The following is a 7,027-nucleotide window of genomic DNA, read 5'->3' as shown; positions in this document are numbered from 1 at the left end:
GATAGTTTCAGTAGTCCCTTGCATTACTGTAGTCATAATGACATGCATCTAGATAGGTGTTAACCGCTATCATTTGATTTAACAAAGGGGATATGCGTCAATGAGACAGCATTCTTACAAACGGACAACAAACTGGTTTTTTTTTTTAACTATTTTTGAAACTCAAATAAAGGCAACAGTAATTTTATAGTTATCAACTAGGACTCGTATCCTATACTGAAAAAAGATATTTTACCTTCCTAATGAAGGTAACTCCAGAAAAAGCGCATCGGACTTGTTGTTTTCAATTTTTTAACGAACAATTTTTCAATTTCATTCGTTCTTAAGTCGGCAGCCCGGAGAGTAGCAGAGGCAGATGTGGTTTCCAAAAAAAAAGGAAGCGATGATAGAGAAAGTAGTTTTTTATAATGTTTTTTTTTGTTGGGGGATCAAGTATGCATAACGTATTTATTGCGAAAATCTTTTGTAATAAACAAAAGGCAGTTGTTAAAGCAACACATTATATACCTTTTGCTATTCTAAAGTCCTTTTCTGTGGTTATCCCATTTATACGAAAATAGTCATCTCTCTCATTAAATTAAACCAAATTCAAATCAATCAAAAGTTGTTTTTGATCATTGACCAACCTTGGAATGAATGATTATTAACCACAGGTTCTTATAGTAGGTAAACAACGTATTTCAGTCTGTTTTATTTCATATTTTCATATTTTTGATTTGTATTTTGGTCAAAATTATCGTTATTGTCTTATTGGACATGTTCATCATAAGCCGAAACCGAAATCGAAACCGATACCGAAACCTAACATAAGTACTGAGGTAAAAGGTATATGTTTATTATGTTAATTAACTCAACCCTTTTACTCCATTATATTGTTTGAAATTTTAATACACTAGATGGAATATAACTTACATTCATCATTTGACATGAATCTATCAACTAAGCAAAGTTAAATTCAACCATTATAATATACACTAATGCAAGTAATATACAATTTAAGATGCCGATACAATTATTTATTGTGTTTATTAATCATTAAGGAGGTTTCGTCAAAGGGAAAACAGCAGCAAATAGTTCTATAAGAGGTGCAATAGCGTTCAGACGATGTTTATAAATAAAACCTTTTAATTAATAAATGTTCATTTTATTATGGAATGTTCTACATAAACTCTTCTTTTACGAATCTTTTCATTGACACATTTGCTTTGATCGTGGATTATTGCATTTTGATTTAGTAGCTGCCTTTATACAGTATATGATGTTGCAAAAGGATGTTCAAACGAGTGTATGGTATTGCCCAGTTCGAGGAGACGGTAATATCTCTTGTGGCCCGATCGCACCCATATTTAAATGAATGGGGCTCGAAAGTCCTTTTACATCCAATGAATTGGGAAACTATTCAAAATAACAACACCAGTCTCTGCATTTCCATTTGTTTCAAAAAAGCTGTGGTTGTAACGAAATTAAAGAAAGACCTTTTCTAAAAAAAAAAAATTATATGTTTTTGTTGTTCTTGTTTGTGGGGCTAACATCATCAAATTAAACATTCTTTTTCTCTGAAACCCAAAATGAAACCAATATATATATGTAGTGTTTTTGTCTCAATATTATATTAAAAATCGAATATATTATATAAAATAAATATAAGCATTAATGCACATCACATTTTAGATATAATTCGGTATAGCTTTAATAACATTTCATAGAATATACCCGTCACTTGTAACGAAATAAAACAGTCCTTGTTTTGGATGCGAACAATCAAGCAGACCTGTTAACAAAGTTATACATCGAGCGCGCCAGGTAGAATTTATATTACAAAACGAATTTGATAAAATCACACCAGTAGTCGGAACGATATTGCACCCATTGTAGAACTATGTACGGTTTGTTTTCTCTCAATCGAATTATGACTTTTGAAGAGTGGTATACTACTGTTGCCATTATCTTTCCCTTTGACGAAACTTGGTACAGGGCATTAAAATAAAAATGGTGGGTCGAACCTGGTTTTGTGGCTTGCCAAACCTCCCGCTTTAATGGCAATGTTAATTATAACATTAAAATGACAATATTACATTACAGGACTACAATACAAATAAATGACAAAATATAGGACAGACAAACAAATGAATAATAGCCAACAAATGTACCAGGTTAACAATTTAATACGCCAGACGTGCGCCACGTCCACACGAGACTAACCAGTGACGCTAAGTTTGGAAGCCAAAACAAGTACAAAGTTGAAAAGCACTGAGGACCAAAAGTCCCAAGACAAAATGTAACCAATATACCTGGGACAAGAACATCATTATTATTAAGAATTTAGAATAACTCATACTTTGGTGAACAGTAAATTTTATAAAATGACTATATGATAGATCTACATGATTAAACTGAAGTGGTGACTAGTTATAGAATAAAAACGGACACATTACAAAAATACACAGCCGTGTTGGCTAAAACCCAGTGTAAGGCTCAAAATGACGTCACATTTGAATTTGTAAAATGTAACCTATACGCCTGGGACAAAGAACATCGTTATTATTTAGAATTTAGAATAATTCATACTTTAATGAACAGTAAATTTTATAAAATGACTATATAATAGATCTACATGATCAAACTGAAGTGGTGACTAGCTATAGAATAAAAACGGACACATTAGCTAAAACCCAGTGTAAGGCTCAAAGTGACGTCACATTTGAATTTGTAAAACAAGTTTTCCAAGAATTTGTATTGAATTCAAGATTAGATTTGTGTGACTATCTAACATAGATTATTGACAATGAAAATTACAATACTAATTAATATAAAAGTGTAGTAGTAATTAGATAATAATTAGTATTATCTAGCTATGTCAGTGTTTCTCCTGAAATAAACTGTAAACTAAATATATCGTGTAGATTTCGTAGTTCCAAACTAAAATTTAATAAATGAACTGGATGATCAATTATCTTTACTATATCACACGAATACAACAGAAAAAAAATAAGATTTACAACTACAAACGTTAAGACATTTGACAAAATCCGATGACCATTACAAATATAACATCAAAACTAAATAAATGAATTTGGGATGGAAAAGTACCGTGACACGTCTTATAGCAATTCGAATTCACACTCAGCAAAATGGTCACAATCGTGAATAAGTCACGTTCGGTAATAAAAAGATCAGACGTAATGACAAACCGAAATATAACACGTTGTAAAAATGTCCATAGTAAATTTGGACAAAGATACATCGTATGGATCAAGCAATTCGTGATGGTGTCCGTAAAATTTACGGATTATCATTTTTAATCTGTTCCCCTCATAACTTTGTTGGAGCAGTTTCTGCGTTAGGAGCACACTCCTGTATATGGGTCCGTATAGTGTGAACATGCACGATAATAACGTTTCAATTGATACATGTAAACACCATACGAAGGGGCAGAGGGTATGTTACTGCTGAGAAATGGGAAGTTGATAATTGGGAAGTTGAAATCGTCCCGTTTATCATAGATTTTCGTGTGAAGTCGTCCATCAATATTGAGGAAAAGATCAAGGTATGAAGCAGTCCTTCTAATATCAGTAGTATCCTTAATTTCAAGTTCACAGATGGGATTTATGAGATGTAAGTATTGGCTGAAATATGGGTTATTCAATGATAGGACATCATCAATATATCGGAAAGTAAAATTCGCAAGGTGCTTTTTCTGTTTGTATTTTAGAAGATTACAAAAACAAATCTGCTAGTAGGGGTGCACAATTAGTACCCACTGGAATACCGACTGTCTGTTGAAATATGAATCCTCCAAACTCAACAAATATATTGTCGATCAAAAAGTCCAGCATTTTGATAATATCATCTTCAGTATATTTTCTGGTAGATTCAGTCATGCAAGTTTAATCAAGATGTATCCTGTACATGTTGTTTTCTCAAAGTGATTTCCGTATATGTAATTTTAATCAATGTGATTCTTGCATGTGTAATTATACTCAATATGATTACTGTACAATGTGATTTCTATACATGAAACTTTAATCAATGTACTTTCCATTTGGATAGTGCCACTTTTAAAATAATGATAATCAATATTTGAATAGTCAATTTTGAATAAGTGAAAAATGTACGTTACAAACATCCAGAAACACATACTGCATTTGTAATGGAAAACTTGGCATCTTTATAGACTGAAGCGATTTGATATTCTTTCCCCAGAAAACACCTTAGAACTTCAGTAATATTTGATGAGATTTTTGCCAAATTGAATGCTCACTACAAATAATCCTATTTCAGAGATTCAAGCTCCTTGGCGCCACCTAGTCCATATGAAAGATATGGACAATTACTGAAGCATAATGCAGAGCAATGTCCCTGCAATAAGATGTAAAACCAATAACTTAATAACTTTCTTAATATTATTTTTAATAATTCCTGTTTGAATTCACATGAAAGACCAATTTAGGGTGATTCATTAAGCATATCTGATATGAATGTTCTAATAGACCATTTTCATATAACCAACTTTTGACTCTGTGTTCTATAATTATTTGACAGGTACCAACTCTGTGGTAGGACATTTTAATTCTCGGTCAATTATGAGCAGCCAAAAAAAATAATAGTATATGATTGGTGTAATTTATGGGACATTTACTATTTTCCTATGATTTACTCATGTATAGAAAGCATTTTTTTAAATTTCCCTTACAATTGTACTGATTAAAATCTGGAATTTAACTATTTACGTTTCTCTTGCTCGAATGAGTACCAGAATGTCCTACCAGAGAGAGGTAACCTGTCAAAAAAAATATAAATTCAGGAGAAAAAGTTGGTAATATGAAAATGGACTATTGTTCTAGGCAAAATTAACAAGGTCATTAAGATACCACTGAAAAGCATGGCATATGTGTCATCATTCTGGACTTTTTCTGGAGGCAAAAATAAAACCAAGTCAATCAAGTACAAGACATGAACAAATATTAATAATGATGTTTATTTTATATTTATGATATATGGTATTATTCACATGGTTCATAGAGATTTGATTGCAAATTAATAAACTAGTGATATATACAAAATTGTATCTATTATTTTATGAAATCTGCTAAAATCAGGAAAAAAAACAACTATGAGATGAACAGAAAAGATTGTCTACAAGAAAGAACTATCCTGATTATAATTCACACAAGAAAAACAAATATAAATCCAAAAGATAATATATATACTTTAGGGAAAACTTATAAAGCAATAAGTTACATTCTGCAAAATGTGTATAACTTAAAACAAGTCACTGACTCTAATGTGTAAATCACATTTAAGCATGAACCAGAATTGACAAAGATATTTTCAAAGTCAAAAGTGTTTGACATACATTTGTTCCTGAAAATAAAAGTATAGAAACTGTGCAAAACCTTTGCATTTTGTTGTAGGTTATCAAGAAAATATTATTGTGAAATGTATTTTTGACCTAGTCATAAAAAAATAATTAAAATTCATTTGACTTAATTTGCATAATAAATGTTTGTAAATTTAAAAAAAAAAAGAATTATTGAAAATTAATAATCAAATTTACATTTGAATAAAGACATTTTTAAAAGTTCACCATCTTCCATATCAAAACTGTTTTGGTTACTTATTTGTGGAATGTTGACATTATCATAGATAAACAATGAATTCAAAAAAGAGATGAAGAGCATATGTCAAAAAGACAGCAACCCAACAAAAAAAATAACCAGAAAACATTAAATCTATAACTTAAAACAGACAGGAGCCTTTACAAAATCTCAAACAAAATTGGTCAAAGTTTATAAAAGTTGTAAATAAAACTCAGTATATAAATTTACATATGATGATGATTGCACAATGATATTGCAGATTGAATCATCATTTTTACCCGAAGAAAATCAAGGTGGGGATTTTTATCTCAAAAATACTGGGGATTTATTAATTTTCATTGGTACCAATTTTTGTGGATTAAGGAAAACTACCCAAGAAATCCAAGAAAATTGGTATCCAACGAATAATAATGAATCCACAGTATATAATTGTATAAATGATGTCGTTGGGTGGGTGTTAATTTCTAATTTTTCTTGTTTTAATATAAAAATAATTACCATAATCAATTGCATATCTTATATACAAAATAAACAAAGTGTATAAAATTTGTAACATACCTTCAGTGTCAACAATACAATAAAATTATGCTAAATAGACATATTAAAATTACAATAGGAAAAATACAAATTGGTTCGATGCAGTTATAAAATTGGAGATGGAATACTTTTAAAATATCAATTTTGTAGTTGATAAGAAAATTTAGTATAAATTGTGTAAAAAGAAACAAGTTTTCTTAACTTTACTCCCATGAATATTTAAGCTTTTTATAACTGCCTACAAACATTTATCATGATGATTTATTTAGTATAAAAATATTTGCATAGCATAAATGTGTATTCCATGAATTTTTCCACTTAAGAAATGTCTGTTGCTAAGGTTTGTTATCATTATAAAGAACATTGTTTTTTGTCCATTTGAATTAAATAGTTATTTATGTATTTTAATTGGAATGTTGATATTAAAACAAAAATGAATGAAAAAAAAAACATAATTTATTTGGACACAGAGGTCCTGGAATGTTTCTATGGGGGATGGAAGTCAATTTTTTCCTTTAATATATTAATAAGGAGGTGTGGTATGATTGTAAATGAGACGACTATTCACAAGAGACCAAGAAGGAAAATGTAAACAAATATAGGGCACTGCTGTTTACTTTAATCATAATTCTTAAATGAATAGATCCGTAAATTGTTATAAAAGGCATTTAAAAAACATATTTTAACTGTTACTCTTTTTTTTAAAACATGTTTTAAATGTAACTTTATGTAGCAATTTCATGTTTTAATTAATTCGTTTTGAATTTTAATAAAATATATTAAAAAAATAATAAAAGATTATTCAAAATTGTTCAGTAACTTGGAAGAATGATCAAAACCACGGCTGTCTGTATATATTTAATACAGAAAGCACCTTACACTTTATATGT

The sequence above is a fragment of the Mytilus edulis genome, chromosome 1 (assembly GCF_963676685.1).
Source record: "Mytilus edulis chromosome 1, xbMytEdul2.2, whole genome shotgun sequence".
NCBI classification, from domain to species: domain Eukaryota; kingdom Metazoa; phylum Mollusca; class Bivalvia; order Mytilida; family Mytilidae; genus Mytilus; species Mytilus edulis.
The sequence above is the reverse complement of the archived record's forward strand: the minus strand, read 5'-3'. Positions refer to the sequence as shown.